Below are 19,368 nucleotides of genomic sequence, written 5' to 3' on the forward strand. Positions count from 1 at the left end.
TGGCTTAAAAGCCTTGCAGAGTTGAAAATTGGTTTGAACGGTGAATTTAGTGATTCTAATTTGTTAAGTATGTTTCTCTTGAATTATACTGTAAACCTTGTCCTGTACCTACATAACTGCATCGTTCAACCTCTCTGATACATTATATCACATGCATAGCTACCATCAAACAAGTAAGCATCTTTTTGCTTCACCAACCTATATGTTCACCAATATTTTAGGACATATTACATTTACGTGACCAAAACCATTTATGCAGTAGTCTTTCAGCAAATCATTTTCCATTCTAGCTTGAAATACAACATTTTGGGGGGGGGAACTTCAGAAATGACAGAACTGCAGAAATGTTAGAGCTCCCATATTCACGTAAACTGCAACATTATGGCCCAGATTCACTTAGCAGTGTTAGGCTATATAACATGACACTAGCCTAGGTTAACATCTCGTTAATGCTAACATAGTCTTCACAAAAGTGAATAATGTAATGATAACCCAATTTTACTCCTGTTAAAGCATAGTGTTAGAAATAACGTCCACTAGTGAAATAATATGCAAGTGAGTCATAACCTGTGAAGGAGAGGGAGTGGGAGTGGGAGAGGGAGAGGGGGAGAGAGGAGAGGGAGGGAGTGGGAGTAGGAGTGGGAGTGGGAGAGAGGGAGAGAGGGAGGGAGTGGGAGTAGGAGTGGGAGTGGGAGAGAGGGAGTGGGAGTAGGAGTGGGAGTGGAAGAGGGAGAGAGCTAAACCAGCTGATAGCTAGCAGTGCACACTGTCTATTAACAGCATACCTCCAAGGGATATCTATTTTGTTTATTGTAGTTGTAACCTTGAAAGCCCTTCAAGCACAAAGTAATAATATGTGCTGAGGACGATGAGTTACAGAGTCCAGGTAATATTAAATAAAAGATGAACAGAACATGGGCAACCTCACTCCACTGGGTTAGAAGGAAATTGGTGCCACCTCTGCTGCTCTAGGGACTGCACAGTTATAACTGCAGTTTGACAAGCAAGCGCTTTTATTATTTGTAGACGAATATTCTTGTCGCTATTTGGATGTTATACATTTGTTTCTTATTAGACCAGATCTGTGCAATCTTGTTCAGATAGATGGTACAGAAAACATTAAATACTTTCTATTGTATGTACCTGTCTATTTAAGCAGATAGGGTCTCTTTCAGGGTGACTGCCTTCTGAAAAAGCCAACATTTGATTTAATGTATTTTGATTTTTCAATCTGCATTATAAAACAAGCTCTAAATCAGGAGTTTTTTGTTCTGCAAATATAAATATTCAGGCTTCGTTCATTGCTTATAATTTTTCTTGTTACCACTAAGTACTATGTCTCACTACTGGGACCAGTACACAGTGTGGTTTGATCACCCTTAGATCTTGTGCTTTTTATAATTACGTTTTCTTTTATTATTCCCTTAATTCTGTCTGTTAGTAAATGTATAACTTTTTAACTCACTTAGTTAGGTTAATACATCCCGTATACATTGTATTACATTAATGTATCCACTATTTTGCAGCTCCTCAGAGTCCTTTCTCATTGTTTTTAATTGTATATGTATTAAAAGATACTTTGTCCATGTTATTATACATTGCTAACGGGCATTTTACCCACTTGGCGTATTTATGAGTGCCCCTCATCTAAAGGATTGCCTTTTCTCTCTCTTCATATTCTAATAGAGATGAAATAAAACACGTTTTCTGACACACACATAATTAAAAACAAGGTGACAGTGATACTACCCATCAGCTGGTTTAGCTCACACTGCCAGAGCTGCAGCCTAGAAAAGCAGTGGTTGTGGGGTCTAGTCCTGTTGGGTTTGACACCATTCCAGTCATTAGATTGGTTCATTAGGCTTATTATGAACTCTATATAGTTGGAATTGAAATCCTTTTAAAAAGTGTGGGATGGGACTCATTTAAATATACATTTGCATAGCCTTTAGCAAATCTCTCAGGTGTGCTTTTTTTCAGCACAGGCATGTTTCCCTAATTTATTTGGAGGGGATATATATAGAACTGGAGGCTGCTAATACAATTAGAAAGGTCTCTGTGTGTGTGTGTTCCTTTTTAACCATCTGTAAACGGATTAAGAATCCATTTGCGGATTGTCAACAATGAGTCCAGGAATGGATTGTTCTTTGGTTCTGAAAGAAAAAAAATCTGGGATTTTACTGTTGGAGAGTGATCCATGGAAATCCACAGATCAAAGGCATCACCTAATCCGAGGCAGATCCAAATTTGGAAAAAAAATGTGGGCATCTCTAGTGATACCTAAACCGGCCATTAGTCCCATTTAGACCCTGAAAGAGGTGTAAGAATAACAAGAAAAAATGAAATAAAAATGTATAAAATATTCTTTTATAAACTTTCTAAAATATTACCCCTCTCTACCCAGAAATGGCCAGCTATCCATAGGTTCCCCATAACTAGCCGGTCACTTGTGCTGTTAAAAGGTTATTATTTTAAAAAGTTATTGAAAGTTTACTTGATGAATTATCTATCCTTGGTATTCTCTTCCCTCTGAGCCCTATTTCAGGGTCCAGATTGGAGTAGCGCCAAGACTTTTTTCAAGATAAACATAGAACCCTGAAATAATGTGACATTAAACCTATTTTATCTCCAGTTCGCCCATTGATTATTCTTATAATTATTTTAGTGAATATGGCATTAACTCAGGGAAAATAACATCCATTCCTGTTTTAAGTAACATCGGATTATTCTCCGTGATTTTATTGAGTTTAGTGAGTCTACGCCTAAATCCTTCAATTGTGAATACAATATTATTGTCTTCATGGAACATAGCAGAAAAGATATTGCTATAATCCTCTTATGATACAACAATCATATCTAAGTAGTGCTTACAAAGAAAAAAAGAAAACGACAAAAGAAAAAAAAAGTCTCAACGTATTCAATATACCATATTGCCCTGAATATCGTGCCATATTTTTTTCCTAAAAATGTCCTTCCGAAAACTGTACTCGTATTATATGTACAGCCTTAGGCTGGGGCCATGGGACCACAGATCGTGTGGAGGCGTCCACACGCTGAGCGAATAGATTGCCTTAAGGTAGTGTTCGCGTCCATGTGGAGTGCGGGCGTGTGTGCGTGCGGAAGCGGGAGGGAGTACGTGCTGTGCAAGAAACCAGTTCAAACTGATTTCTTGGCATGACAGGCCGGTCACGTGAGCAGTACGCCCAATGAGGGTGAACCAGCTCGTGACGCCCCTAGGTACGCCTCTAGAAATGTCCCCCACGGCCCATCAACCATGCCAGGGAAAGCACCCGCTTTCCTCACACCCTCCGCACGCCTCCGCTCAGGCAAAGGCACCATGGCCCCAGCCTAGCACCTTTTATTTTCATGTAGAACACTTTCAAAACTTTAGGGTCGTATTATGTGCGAGGCCGTACTATATTCGAGCCAATATGGTAGTTGAAGTGAGGTACTGTAACACACGCTAATCATGCAATAATTTTGATGCACTTCAATGGGGCTACTGCTAACTATATGTTACACAATTCTCACTAAATTAAAAAGGGGCCATGGACTGTTTGATTTAAGAACATCATATCTCTTTGTTACTCTGTCTTTACCAGGTCATTAGGCATATGCATTGTAGGTCCCAAAACTACCCTTGAACTGGACCTACTTGCAACATATATACAGAAGTCTCAGGTAAAGGTCATTTCATGGCTTTAGCTGAATGTTCAGGTATAGCATTTTCCCTTACAAAGAGTCCACGTTATTTGGAGTTTATATAGAATCCTTTGGGATTACTGTATCCAATTTTATGTTATGATCTCATCTGAAAGTAAATCCTTGCTGTATTTCGTATTTTGAGATTCATATGTATAAAACCTAAGATATTAAAGATCAAAAGAATTATTATTAGGTAAGCTCTCACATTGTTTGTTTATTTGAACCAGAAATATGAAATCACAGATAACCCCAGTATTTTGATTGGATCTGGGATATGTTTTCCAAACTGTTTTCATAGCAATTTAAGAAAAGAGAACTACAGCTCACAGTGTGCATTTTTATATTGATCACAACAGCATCCAATCTGAAACTGCTCTGTGCCTGCAAGACGTAACTAGAACAATGAGTTGCAGGAAACGCTGGCACAAAAGGGCCCGATACATCACTCTTCATTTTCTGATATGCCATTCTGGCAGCACAAAATAATTCATGGCTGAGAAATAATTTTATCGACACACTGTAGACGTGCTTAATTTGGTTGTTAATGACAAAATGAAATTGCACACCTAATAAATATGCATATTCAAGGAGACCTGGTTCATAATTTATTCAGCAGTAGATGACTGCACTGAAAATCTGATTAATACCTACAAAAATAAGAACTGCCATCAAATAATAACAATTTTGCTATACTCATTTCACATATTTTGTCAACTTCATTAGCAACCATGGGGCCTGTGTACTAAGTGTTGCAAGTGGCTTTTTGCCGTAAAATTGCTGCATGCTAAACTCAATTTCAGTAGCGCTTGTGTGCGTCTATGTTCTAAGTTCACATTTCTCCATTTGCGCCAGCTGTATCAAAAAGGATTTCCCCCCCCCGTTTGTTTGGCATCCAGACATTGATTTCGCCAAATGTCAAATAAAATCTTAGTACATAAGCCCCTTAATGACATCTCCTCAACTCACTTCCCGACTACATACTCATGAGTTAAACTCTCCAGCATTCTGTAAATGAAGTGTCTAAACTTTTACAATTGTAACCTCAATCTTCACAGACTATTGTAAAAACATCCCATTTTTGTCTCTATGTGTCAGGCTGCTGTGTTTGCTTTGGGCTGAAAAGATTCATTTGGCGCTCCATACAGCTGCCTCCTTTGTTCATCATGGAAAGACTGCAACATATTGATCCGACACTCCAGCATGTGACTCCATTCTTCCCTTAGCCTGTGAAAGGTAAGAGTAGTGAAGGTAAGGAACACATACAGTAGATGTTGTAGCGGGTACAACACAGTTGCAGGTAATGATTCCAGAAGTTTGTGAGCTTGCCAAAGTAGTTATATGTGCTGTATATGTACTGTAGTTAGTAGCTGAGCGTTTGAGGTATAACAGGGCTATGCACTAAAAGTAAATCTCATTATTAAGTGTGCTCGTGTGTGAGCCTATTTAGTAACCTGACATTTCGCAACACATTTTCCTTCATGACAAAGAGGGCATAACAGCTTATACTGTAATTCAGGGGTGCGCAACCTGGGGGGCGCGGCACTTCCAGAGGCCTGCAGTCTTCCCCACAATATTTACATTAAATGCTGGGGGAGCATGTGAGGCCTCTGTATGTCGCTTACCTTGTCTCCAGGGGCTTCTGGTGACGTGTCGCCATGGCAATGCTGCATCATTTGACGCCGCGGGGTCACATGACATTGCATTGTCATGTCAACACAACGTCCCATGACATTGTGACGTCAGAAAACACCAGAGAAAAGTTAAAGGAGAGGGGGGGGGGAGGGGCGAGAGCAGGCAGGGGGGTGCAGACAAAAAAGTTTGCGCACCCCTGCTGTAATCAATAAAACATAAATTGTGATGCCAATCATTATTGCTGAATGGTAATATACATGGTTAATATGCATATACTGTAATATGATTCCACTGTTTAGGTTTTGGACATCATATTTTTCCAAGTAGCCAATAATAGCCATAGGCAATACTATCGCTGGTATTCTATTTAAATGAATGCTTTTATGTTGTATACACTGTGGTAATTACTTAGAAATGACTTAGCTTCATGTGCATGTCTGATTGGAAGGTATTACATGTCATCGGGTTTTGCATGAACAGAAAATAAAGTAAGCCGATATGGTAAGTGAGAAGGAGCAGCATAGCTGGAAGGGTATGATGACACCATTGCATGTTAGATATTACAAGACTAGTAATCAATGTTATTCTTTTCATGTGAAGCTTGTTGAAGGTTCTCATAGGAGTGAAGATCACATGCTTTGTGAACTACTCTTGGAGGCTATGTATCAAGACAAAAGTGGTGCAACTCTGGGGCAAAATAAACTGCCCCAGATGTATCAAATAAAAAATTATTGATTCCAATGTGATTATTTTCTTTGATACATATGGTGTAAATGTTTTGCCCCATCATTTGCCTTGATGCATATGCCCCTGTGTGTTTCCTGTTCAAGCTTACTATCCCATTCTGAGACTTTCCTGTAAGCATAGACTCTTATTTACACTTCTGAGTGCATATTTCACCTTCTTTTTATTGAGATTAAAATAATTTCCCTACATCATGGAGCTGTTTGCTTTTCTCTATTTTTGTTATGAGTCCATCCTGTTTTTTTTTAAATTTTTTTTATTATTTATGATATTAAAAATTTTGACAGATTTGCCATTCTTTGTTAAGGGCACTGTCTTCATGACATTAAAGATATACACCTATTTGGCAGAGTACATGTACGTTCTACAATACTGGGTTTATCATGTAATATCTGCAACTTGCAGGAAAACTCTGTGCAAAATAAGGTTGAACCAATGCGTCTTGAAAATTTGAGTAGTTCTTTCGAATATATTTTCCAAATTCACAAATAAATCAGTGATTGCCAAAGAGCAACATTCTCCTGATTAGCATTTGTGTGATCAGCGTACGTGCTATTCATTACAAATACATAATGAGGGGCCTAAATTCTTAACTTTGTGTGGTAAATCTGAGAATAACCCATTTCTTTCTAGTCAATCGGGCAGTTCAATATGATAAGCATTAGCTTGTACATATGCTCATCTAAATTAGCAAGTATACGCACTAAGTTTCAACCAGCATTTTGGAGAACCAAAATCTAGTCATGTTTTGGAGATAAGCAGTCACACACTTGCGTGTAAAATAAGTGCATACATGTGTGCTTGGTAATTACTAAATGACTCAAATCTGGTCTACATTATTCTGCAGTGCGATGACAATACAATTTACATTCAGCAAATAAATAACAAACACATTTCTACGGTTCATAAAACTGGTGCAGCTCTACAATTGCTGTCGTATAATCTACCCTGCCACCAACTTTGTTGTCAGAAATTATTCGAAGACTTAATTGAGGCACTGATCAATTCTTTGTATTATGGACATTTGACAACGTTGTTTTTGCATAAACTTCAATAGATTTTATTACTTCATTAACAATGGGTCTGCATAAAACTCACTTTGACAGGGCACTTTTGGTTCTCCTGGCATCTTCAAATTGATGATCAGCTGTTTGTTTTTCTATTTTCATCTCCCAAAAGTTTTTAAGCCCACCAGCATTCTTGGAAATTATCTCCCGACGGTACAGACTATTTTTGTTATTCATTTTCTGAAAGAAAACAACAGACTTTGTTCTGCATGGGCTTATTAAAATGGAATAAGCACAAAAAAAGTACTAATATTAAAAATACAGGTACTGTCGGTATATTCTAAACATTTAATCTTCATCAAAACATATGTAGCCTCTTTTCCCCGTGACTAGAGGAGCTACCAGTACTTCTGTTACCTGTTTGGCTACAGAAGGACTGAGCCTCTGCAACTGGGAGCCTGGGGTAATCCCTCATTCGGTGCAGCGCCTCCACCTGAGAGGGATCCCAATGTGGGGGGGATAAGCCCCTCACAGGAACAATACCAATAACAATCACACACAGGGTATATAATAACTGGTTTTACTGAACGTAGGATAATCAACCTGTACCCCACAGTATATAGCCCACACACAAAACCACAATACACTAGGTGAGTGTCCCCAAAGTACATAGGGTGCTTGGCACCAATATCCCTGATGTCTTTTCCCCAATGTCAGGGACTACCCGAAAGTGTATGGAATAGCGCTATTCCGCGAACCGTTGGTGCACTTGATGTGGTACCTGCCCAGGCGCTCCAGCACCCGGGTCCTAACAAACAACAAACGACTGGCGTGGTGTGCTTAGCTGTCCGCGATCTCAGGGACCCCATACACTCTGCTGCCCCCATGTGGTGCATGCCCTGGTGCATGCTGGGAATCGTAGTCCCTGGCGGAGCCTGCCCAATTGTCGCCGCACTACCCTAACCACAGTGCATGCGCACGGCTCATACGCGAAAACAAGATGGCCACCGCCTGTGCTCCGCAGTAACAGAGCGACTGCCTGCGCTTTACCGAGTCCGGACGCAGCTCCGGTGGCACCCGGACACCTCGCTACTATCTGCCACAGCCGTACCCCTCCCGCAGACCAGGGGTAAGAGGGGGACCTGACTACACATACAATCAATGAGCACCAGATTTGCTTTAATCTAGATGCTTCCTTTTTCCAGATATGTAAAATATGCTACAAACTGAGTGCTAGCCTTTTCTTTGAATTGAACACAGATTTGTAAAGTTCTCCTAAAATATTGAGGGCAGACAGATAACGCAGAAGGAATATAAGTGTCAGGTGAGAAGTGTTACGTGAGATTAAAGTAAAAAAACATTCAGGAGTACCTTAGTAGTAATGTCTCTGAAGTGGATTAACCTGGTTCAGTCCCAGTGTCAGCTATTCTTGTGACGTTGGCCAAGTTGCTCAATCTCCACATGCCAACATTAGATTATAAGCTATAGGCCAGTGGCTCTATGTACAGTGCTGTGTACACTGTCAGTGTTTTATAGGGGGGAAAATATAAAGATATGTTTAATGGTGCTGAAGGAGTGGCTCAGTGAGTAAAGGCACTAACTCTGAAAACAACAACACTACGTTTGAATCGAGGGAACCTGTTCAATTCCTGCCATCAGCTCCTTGTGACCTTGGGCAAGCCACTTTATCTCCCTGTGCCCTATGCACCAAAAACATAGATTGTAAGCTCCACAGGACAGAGACTCAGTGTGTCTGCAAAATTCTACAGTGCTCTGCACAGTGACACTGCTACATGAGAAGAAAAATATAATATTATTCATTTCACACACGAAACATAAGACAAAAAATGTGAATCCTTCATAAAAAGCAAACTATTACTGTACATAGATAAAAAGTTTATCACTTTAACACAGAAAGCAGTATGGAGCACAACCCTAAATTCCTATGAGTTAGAAGCCATTACTGTACTGAATGAATTTAAAGCAATGCAAGAAGCTGCTATCTCTGGAGTGCTGAAGCATACAAATGGAAGGTAAGAAAGAATACGAGCGGATAGCATAGGATGCTTGTTAAAATAGGCAAATGTGTATTTTTAAAAATCAAGTATATTATATTGCACCTTTAAATATCGTATTAGCTGACGGAGATAAACTTACAAGTCAGCAAATAATAGTCAAGTCACGTGTGGTGGGTATGTTTTTAACGAGAGAAGATGCATTTCAAAGGGGTGAACAAGATGCCACCGCAATAAGGTCAGAGAGTCTTGTAACTGTCAGACGCGGCGTGTAAAATTACAGCATTTTATATTCCTGATGCCTGAAAAGTGCATGTTTACTCTTCTGGGTTGACCTTTAAACACGCGGAAGGTTCTAATTAATATGAGACGTTGGAGCGATACGTGGCTTAATTGGACTAACTGGATGATTAATCTGTTTTATAGGATAACGCTGATACTGACTTGGAAGAAAAATGTCAGTGTTAACAATTGCCCTGGTCTTCACTTCATTATTTTTTTTGCTGTATTTGGGAGAAAAATAAAACTGTAACCAGATGAGGACTTTCGCGTAACCTCTTTGGGGGTCCCCTAAGGGAATTACACAGCGCATAGGGGGTCCCCTAAGGGAATTACACAGCACAAAGGGGGTCCCCTAAGGGAATTACACAGCGCAGAGTTGCATTGCGGATTGGCAGAAATATATGGAAGAAAACATTTGACATTCAATTCTCTTGAAAGAATGCATAAAAATAAAGCAGAGAAAGTAATACAATATAAAGTGGTAAGTGTAGATGGCGGAAATGCTTATATGCCAACATTAGCTTCCCTATCTTGGAAATAAATGAATATTTTGCAGCAATGTTTCCACGGACATTTATTTTTCCCTGCCTCTTCATTGTACTTTTATATACATTATGCTTAACTCCCGACTACACACTTTGAAATCCACAGTAACAATTAATGTAACCATGTTACCACTCTTCCTGCTATGGCAAATACATGCACACAATACACTATTGCATTTACGTGCTCCTTCTACTCTATTACATCAACCTCTCTGATTCCCTGTGCACAGCTACCATTGAATCTGCCGCCCACTGACTGTGCTGCCTGGATGGGAACCTCTCCAACGTCAGAACTTCCTTCTGAAAATAGTGTTATTTATTCTGTAGCCCCTTGCATTGATACGGTGTTCAACGATAAAGTTGTTTTTCCTACTGAAATGTGCTAATTGCATTGTCAGTGCTTCACACTAACAAAGAAGCCAGTACTGTATTTAGAATGTACTCTGCTATAACTAATCCATGTACTAGAGTGCATGCCAGTAATTAGGTCTCCTAAATGTCTACTTAACCAATTATGATAATGTTAAGTATGGCATATGGTGTGGACAACCCTCCAGAGCACGATCATTTGAACACAACACTAAGCTGGTCGTAGCTCCGAAATATGACTAAAAGCAAAAAATAAATGTATTTAATTTAACTCCTGACTGTCTCCATAGTGATTTGAGTTTTGATTAAGGGTTCACTTGATGCACCCAAATAAAAAAAATGTTACCGCAGAGAATAAAGATTATGTGCCATTTTATTGGCTTTCTTTACTTCCGAAATATAAAAGGCTATGCACCACAAAACAAAAGGGTTCTGAAATTGATTGGTAATCCATCAGAGCTGTGAATGTAATGGCATTTGCCCTTTCCTTAAATGGCCTCTACTGCAACATTACCTAATGCTCGCAGTGGGAAAGACCTGGCAAGCAAACGCAGAACAAGGTTGTTGAACATGTTACCGTAAAAGATCAGATCATATAGTTGAACTGGATACTGGGTAGAGTATAGAGTGTGAAAGGTCTGTAAATTTGCCTTCTGGGACATGACAGCTGGTTCAATGTAAATCATGTTTATGGCTGTCGCCAGTTCTCTGGTCATTTGACTGTAAATATAGTGGACATTTTTACAGCCATTGAGTTTAGCATCTCATAGATGTTTATGACTTTTCTCTTCTTCTTTTTGAGTAAACTTATGATATATAGTTGTAGTGATTATCATACAGTTCAAACAAAAGTCTTGGAGACTTAAACTTACTGGTGAGCACTTCTTACAGAGTAGCTCTAAAAAAGGTAATCAGACATGAGTAAAGAGGGCATTGTTATTATCTTTTGTTTGTATGGAGCCAACATATTCTGTAGCGCAGTACAATGTGGGAGGGAGGACAATAACAGTGTATTGCAAAAGTTGAGACAAAAGAAAGTAAGTCCCTGTAAAATGTGGGGCAGTGGAGACACATTAGTGTAAGCTCTCAGGAGCAGGACTCTCAGTACCTTTTGTATTTGTTTGCTCGTTTGTGCTTATTTGGTAAGTGATTCTGTTTATCTAAAATACATAACTCTGCACCCCCATTGTACATGCTGTGGTATACGTTGGTGCAAAAGTTAATTATATTATTAATAATTAGTGGGTGTACTTAGCATGGGTATAGCTATAAGCTTTGAGCTTCAGAGTATGTGGTTCTAAAGTGAGCACAAGTCCTTGAATATTACTTTGTAAGGTATGGGTAACTAATGTAGTGATTGTATAGTGGGGCAGCTGAGGAAGAGTGGTGGGTGAGGTAAATCAGACTGGACTGGACAGGGGGCAGACGGCAAAGGGAGATCAACTAAATGCAGGTTACAATAGTCCCATTAAGATACAATGAGTGAGTAAGAATTTTGAATTGTTTAGTGAGTAAGGGGCATATTTTAGCAATATGGGGGTGAAAATGACAGGATTTGGTGAGGTACGGAGTATGCTGGATAAAGGAGAGGGAGGTGTACAAAATTATGCCTAGGAATCTAGCTTGGGGTAAGGGGATGATAGTGGATTCTTTTATTGCAAGTGTGAAATCAGATACAGGTGTGGAGTTAAAACGAGGGGAAATTACAGGTTCTGTTTTTTACATGTTACGTTTGAGATAATTATGAAAGAGCAGAAAAACAGTTAATGACTAAGAGACTTGAGAGAAGTGAAGTGGTCATGAGAGGTAGATTTGGCTATCATCAGCATACAGTAGGTGGTGAAAAAAGAATGAATTTATATGGAATACAGCATGTGCATAAGGAGGGGATGGTCAATCGTATCAAAAGCAGCACAAAGGTCTAGTAGAACGAGTAAGGAAAACTGCCCTAGTAATTTTGTCTTGAGTAGATTATTGGTGACTTTTGTTCGGTCAGTCTCAATAGAGTGCTTAGGACAGAATCCAGACTGGAGTGTATCAAGTAGAGATGTAGAAGAGAGCAAGTCTGATATACGGTAATAAATTGTCTCTTAAAGAAGTTTGGATACAAAAGGTTGAAGGGAGATAGGACGGTAGCTGAAAGGGGAGGTAGGATCGAGAGAAGATTGTATGTATGTATGTATATCTTTAATTATATAGCCCCATCTATGTACATAGCGCTTCACAGTAGTAATACACAACATAATATAGCACATATTGTGAATAAGTGCATCAGACATAAATAGGGTTGCCAGGTGTCCGGTTTTCACCCGGACAGGCTGGTAATTCCGTTGCCGGTCCGGTATAAAATCGGAGATAATACCAGACACATATGTGTTCAGTATTACCATTTTTGTGGTGGCGGGGGGCAGCGCAAGCACGAGGGCAGGCGGTGCAGAGAGTAGTACTGAGACTCCGGGCGGGCAGGAGCACTCGTGTGTGTGTCTGTGCAGCCTGTCCCTGATTGGAGGAGTGGAGAGCCAATCAGAGGAGAGCTGGGGCGGAGCCCACACCCCGGCGGCCCAGAGAAGTCTGTGTCCTTCCTGGAAATAAGGTAAGGACACCGATTGGAGGATGGGGGGGGTGGGGCATGGTGAGATAGTTGGGGGGGGGGTCAGATGGTGAGAGGATGAGGGGCAGGGTGAGATGGTGACAGGATGGGGGGGGCAGGGTGAGATGGTGACAGGATGGGAGGGCAGGTTGAGATGGTAAGAGGATGGGAGCAGGGTGAGATGGTGACAGGATGGGGGCCCAGGGTGAGATGGTGAGAGGATGGGGGGCCACTGTGAGATGATGGGGGGGGGGGGCAAGCATGAGAGGATGGGGGGCAGGGTGAGATGATGATGATGATGGTGGGGGGGAATAAGATGATAATGGGGGGGATAAGATGGTGATGGGGGCCAGCCTGGGGAGATGAGATCATGATGATGAGGGATATTTTAAATGTATTGGGGAGGTGGGGTATATTTTAAATGTATTGGGAGGTTAGGGTATATTGTAAATGTGTTGGGGAGGTTGGGGTATATTTTAAATATATTGGGAGGTTGGGGTATATTTTAAATGTATTGGGGAGGTGGGAGTATATTTTAAATGTATTGGGGAGGTGGGGGTATATTTTAAATGTATTGGGGAAGTGGGGGTATATTTTAAATGTATTGGGGAGGTGGGGGTATATTTTATATGTATTGGAGAGGTGGGGGTATTTTTAAAATGTACTTGGGTGAGGTGAGGGTATTTTTAAATGTATTTTGGGGGCAGTGGGGGTATTTTAAAAATGTATTTGGGGGGGCGTGGGGGTGTTTTTTAAATGTACTTGAGGGGTGTGGGGGTATTTTTTATATGCATTTGGGGGGCGTGGGGTATTTTTTATATGTTCGGGTGGGGGGGGGGGGGGGGAAGGGGGTGGTGTCCAGTATTTTTGGACAAGCCACCTGGCAACCCTAGACATAAAGGTAACATAAGGAAAAGGAGTCCCTGCCTCGAAGAGATTATATGCTAAGTGGTAAGTAGGACATACAGAGACAATAGGAGGGTGTTCTGGTAAGTGCGTCTGCAAGGGGTCAAAGTCGATGTATGAGGTATATAGTATTAGCCATGGAGCTACCCATATGCTTCATTAAAGAGGTGTATTTTAAGATGGGTCTTAAAGGTGGATAAAGAGGGTGCTAGTCAGATGTTGAGAGGAAGGTCATTCCAGAGGTGTGGGGCAGTGAGTGAGAGAGGTTTTAGGTGGGAGAGAGCTTAAGCTACAAAAGGGGTAGAGAGAAGAGATCCTTGAGTAGAACGCAATGGTCGGGGCGGCGTATAGTGAGAAATTAGGGCTGAGATGTAAGGAGGGGCAGAAGAGTTTATAGCCTTTAAAGTGAGGATGAGAATTGTGCGTGTAATATGGGATTTGAAAGGAAGCCAGGTTTAATTAGGATGGGTGTCACAGAAGCCTGCTGAAAGGTTAATGAAAATGAGCCTATTCTGAGAGCTAGAGGAAGGTTGAAGAGATGCGTTAGGGTAGAAATAATTGCAGTAGAGAGGGAGCAGAAGAGATGTCAGGGGAAAGGATCTAGATTTAAGTTTGTAGAGAGGGATGAGCAAAGAAGATGGGGGACTTCTTCCTCAGTGGGAAGCAACTATGGGTTGCTTTGGGAGCATAGTGGGAACTGTTTGGTGTGGATGGGGATTGACAAAGTGCATTGCCATGTCAAGTAACATTGCTTTTATCTTTAAAGTGGTTTGTGAGGTCTTGAGCTGTAAGGACAGTAGGGGGAGCTGGTGTGCATATGCGAAAGAGAGAGTTGAACGTTGAAAACAGACATTATGGATTGCAGGATATAGTAGGCGAGGAATAAAAGTAATTTTAAATGTCAGGAACAGATAATGCATTTGCAATGTATGAAATTTGCTTTAGAGGTTGATTTTCCCGCCACTACATGAGCATCTTTGGAGGTATTTTATTTGTTGTTTTGCCATGGTTGAGGTTTATCTGGACAGCAGCGAGTTGTTGCATGAGCAATTGGTCAAGGGTGGATGAGAGAGAACTATATAGGCAGATGGTCAAGTCTGAGCTGGAGAAGTTAGTGAGAGGAGACAGGGGGGTTTGCAAAAAGGTGGAGAGCCGAGTAAGGTATTTTATGTAAGTTTGATTGGTGTGAAAAGAACTTGGTAAGAAGAAGAGAAGATGGTGATTTAGAGGAAGGATAAAGTGAGTTAGAGAAATAAGAGAGATGAGACACAAGAACAAGTGAGTGAGCATCACATTGCATGGAAGAGCTAATCCATTGGGATAAACCAATGGAGGATGTTAAAGTGGCATTACCTCTTGGGACCACCTGCTTCCTGAGATACATGACTAAAGTAGCTGCTGGTAGTAACCCTATTTGGACATGGGAAAGTGTCTACTTAAAGGTCCCATGTCACATGGCAACAGAGGCTACAATGACATCCCTTGAGGCTTCGTATTGGCCAGCGTGATAAGAGACCTTTAATCATATTTGAGAAATTGGCATCACTTTCAGATGTAAGTATCTCAGGGAGCAAAGGGTTTCCAGAGCTGAAATTGATGTGGTTCAGCTCCAGAAACCCCCTGTTTACCACCCGGGGCTCAGAGGAAAAAATTAAAATAATATATATATATATTAAAAAAATTAGAGTTAAAGCTCCTTTAAGAGGGGAGATAAGCGACAGCTGGGAAAATATATATGTTTTGTATACAGTAACTCTCCATTACCATACTGTATATAAAATTCCTTTTTGCAACGCAGTACAATGCAGAGCAATAGATGCACAACACATCTATCTATCATGCAAATACATACAGGTTATACTCACTAATTAGAGTAGGAGAAATTAAAAAAAGACCAGAGAAGAACAGTAACATTTATCTTTAGCAACAATATGTATTGAGAATTTGGAGATTGTATTACCAAATGAAGGAGGCCTTAATTCCCCCCTATAGGTAAGAACTACCGGCCTCCATTGTTGAACTGTGTTAATTTCAGCTTAGGGGACCAGGTTGGTGATGCTGGCATCTCACTTCTATTTAAAGGTCCAGTTGCATGCTGGCAAATAGGAAGCCGCAAAGGATGACATTGCGGCTTCCTATTGGCCTGCTGGATGCAGGACCCTTAAATAGATATTTTCTGTGCCTAGCCTTAGCTGCTACCGGCATCACCTTCCTAGTGTGTGTGTGTGTATGTATATGTATATAGCCAAGAGGCAATGCAACTTTAAAACAATTATGCTACTGTACCTGAAAATATTAACCCTCAACAGATACTCTGATCTGGGGTGGGGGGATTCTATTCCAGGTCAGCACTGGTTCTACATGGTTAAAACCCCATTTCCAGCTTTGCTGTCAACCAAGTGCCGACCACTAGATTTCTGGTTCAATAATACAATAACACAAACAGACATTGCCCATTGTATAGTATCTACAAAGAAGCATCTTCACTTTATTGACCACCAAGCACCCCTTATTGTATAGAGACTGACACTCGTCATTACAGTATGTAGGCAGACAAGCCTCCCTCATTCAATAGAAAGGCAGAAAGATTAATATACCTCATTGTTCATACTGTCAAGCAGCCTTCACTATATAATAACAAGATTCACTTTCTGTACTCTATCTTTTTAGATTCAGCTATTATAAATAAAGGCTCATTTGTCTGGGAACATGAAAATTATATGTGAGGGATTGGCATTGTGAAAATAATAACAAACTCTACTTACCAATATGTATGTTACTTTTAATCACAACAAAAACCCTTGTCATCTATGAAGGGTTCTTCCGTTACATAATTATAATGATGTCTAAACATGAAGGTTATGTAAGCTGAGTTTCTGTCTCTGTCTGTCTCTCTCTCTCTACATATTGGAAATGAAATATCTGGAATAATTAGGTAACGCATTCAGTATAATTACTCTAAAGATTAATAACATATACAGTAACTGGAATAATGGGATTAGCTATAAGATTTGTTTCTGCTAATTATCTGAAAGTGCTTACACTTATGACGATTTAATTGTTCTCGCCCTAATATCAATGTAATACAAACAATGGCTGCTCTGGAACTGTCAGTGAAAACAAGACAGCAATTTTCACTGTTTTACATTAACAAAGTTTGTATGGATTTTCCAGCAGGTCATTCCAAACGAGAAAAAAAAAAGGATTTTTATCAGGTGCCCCACCTACCTCCTTCAATAAATAAATAATATTGTAAACATTGTTAACACTGATTTTGTGACGAAAGACATATAAATCTTACTTTTGAGTGTGCGTCTCTTGCTTAATTCCTGGGTCTGCTAAGTGAATGTGGATATGAGGGGAAATGCTTTCCTCACTGCTATTTGACTTGAGCAGCATGTGGGAGTGACCTCTACTCATTTCATCTGCCACCTATGTCTACTGGGGATTGAGTGACATGGCCTATTTTGAAGAAGCAGACTGGTCCCATTCCACTGAGTCTGTGAGATGACCACACATAGCTAGACCTAATACTGCCTGCATGTTGGCTACAATAATATTTCAAACAGGTGTCATAGTTGTCATCACGGCTGTCACCAATGAAGCATTCATTTAGAAAGGAGTTTGCATAACAACTACACTGAGATCCAGAATGTAAAAAAGAAAGACAAGCCCACAAGTGAGCGTGGAATTAGGATTGTATTATTGGCAGATCACGGTTTTAAGATTTACCTTTCAAATTCAGGATTTTTGATACTCATTATTTGTGTAGACTGAACTATTCTTTTATCGTTATAGCAACCAACATGCATTGCTATCTGTTGATCAACTCCTTACACTGAAAAATAAACTGGTAGTAACATAATTTCCCTCTATACAGTATTTGCTGTGGTTAGATGTTGTGAAATTATGCATAAAGAGGGAGTCAGCCAGGTGAAAATGCTTTTCTACGCTGCCTAAGAATGCAACCTATTACATAGATTTTCCACTCACTTTGAATGTCAAACTCGGCAGGGAAATGAAAAATTCATTTTTAAACTTGTTTTGTGTCAATAAACAAGAGAATGCCATTAGTGATGCAGTAAACGTGTTTGTTTTGTTATCTATAATTTCTTCTACATCTGCAAAATAACTTGAGTGCTGCTCAATTTTTTATGAGGGTATTTTTTTTATACAACCTGAACCTTCAGAGCTCATGTGTTCCTTCAACCTCTGGGGGCCCCTTGGTTTTCGAGATGCAAATAGTTCCCTGGTGGACACTATATGATTGTGGAGTCAGACTTAATCCGGCAGGCAATAGAAAGCTGCAACGTTACTGACATAAAAATCCCTGAAATATCTTTTGTACCGGGAGTCCCAGGTTTTCAGGGGATCATGATGACTGGTGATAACTGCTTTAAGTAAGCAACCAGATATTGGAACAGCACCAAATTCTTTGTTGATATTCCATGTTTTGGAGGAAAATGACAATAAATAGGACTTTTCTTTCCTCTGGTTAAAGTGCATATATTTTTATAAACATGCTGAGCTCCCTTTTATAAGCTCTCATTACAGTATTATCACTTTTTCAGCTTTTCCTCATAAAAACCTGTAATGTGCAATAGTATAAAAAATGTCAAGTTAGCCCAGAAGATATTTCCTTACATACTTCTGCACTCTCTCCTTATTTCGTTTGTAAGCATTAATTTACACAACCATGCAAGAACTAGACCAATGATACTTAAATATAGCAACATATAAAATAGAGAGAAAATGTTGTACAGACCTCTGAATATGTTTCACATGAAGTGTGCATTAATGTGGTTTATGTATGTAAGTGCCTTGGATGAGCAAGTTGGCAACTATTTGATATAATATAAAGACTTCAATAGAGATGGGCAGATTTTTTTTTGTGAATTTGGATCACCTTGGATTGGGCGGTTCCTCACTCTTTGACAATCTGCAGATGGATTACATTAGCTACATGTGTGAGCAACGAGCAACGAGCAGTGAGCAGTGAGCAGCTCATAAATTGGTTGTGACTGGTTTAGCTCACACTGCTAGAGCTGTGGCTCAGAAAAACAGTGGTTGTGGGTTCTAGTCCTAGTTGGAATGGAAATCCTTTAAGAAAGTATGGAACTCATTTAAATATACTTTACATATCCCTTAGGTGTGCTCCTTTTTCAGCACAGACATGTCTCCCTAATTTATTTTGAGGGACGTTTGAAGGGATATATATACAACTGACGACTGCTAATGAAATTAGAAGTGCGTGCATGCATGCAACAATAATCCGCCTGCGTATGCTAAAACATCCATCCAGATTGCAGTCAATGGCAAATTTGAATGAATCCACCTGGATTTTCAAGTATGAAATCCACATGCAGATTTTGGTGCACGGAACGGATTTTGGCAGAATTTCGGGAAGCAAATGTTGACAGTTTCTGCCTGGACCTCCTTGGGATCTTTACTTATCTCCTTTGGATTCCGGAAGACTGGGACACTCACTCGTTTACTACTGAGGTTAGTTTACCATTGGGTAGTGTAGGTACCTGCTTATTAGGGTTCACCTTGACGTGGTAGCAGGCTTATAA

Source organism: Ascaphus truei, chromosome 1 (genome assembly GCF_040206685.1).
Source record: "Ascaphus truei isolate aAscTru1 chromosome 1, aAscTru1.hap1, whole genome shotgun sequence".
Taxonomy (NCBI): domain Eukaryota; kingdom Metazoa; phylum Chordata; class Amphibia; order Anura; family Ascaphidae; genus Ascaphus; species Ascaphus truei.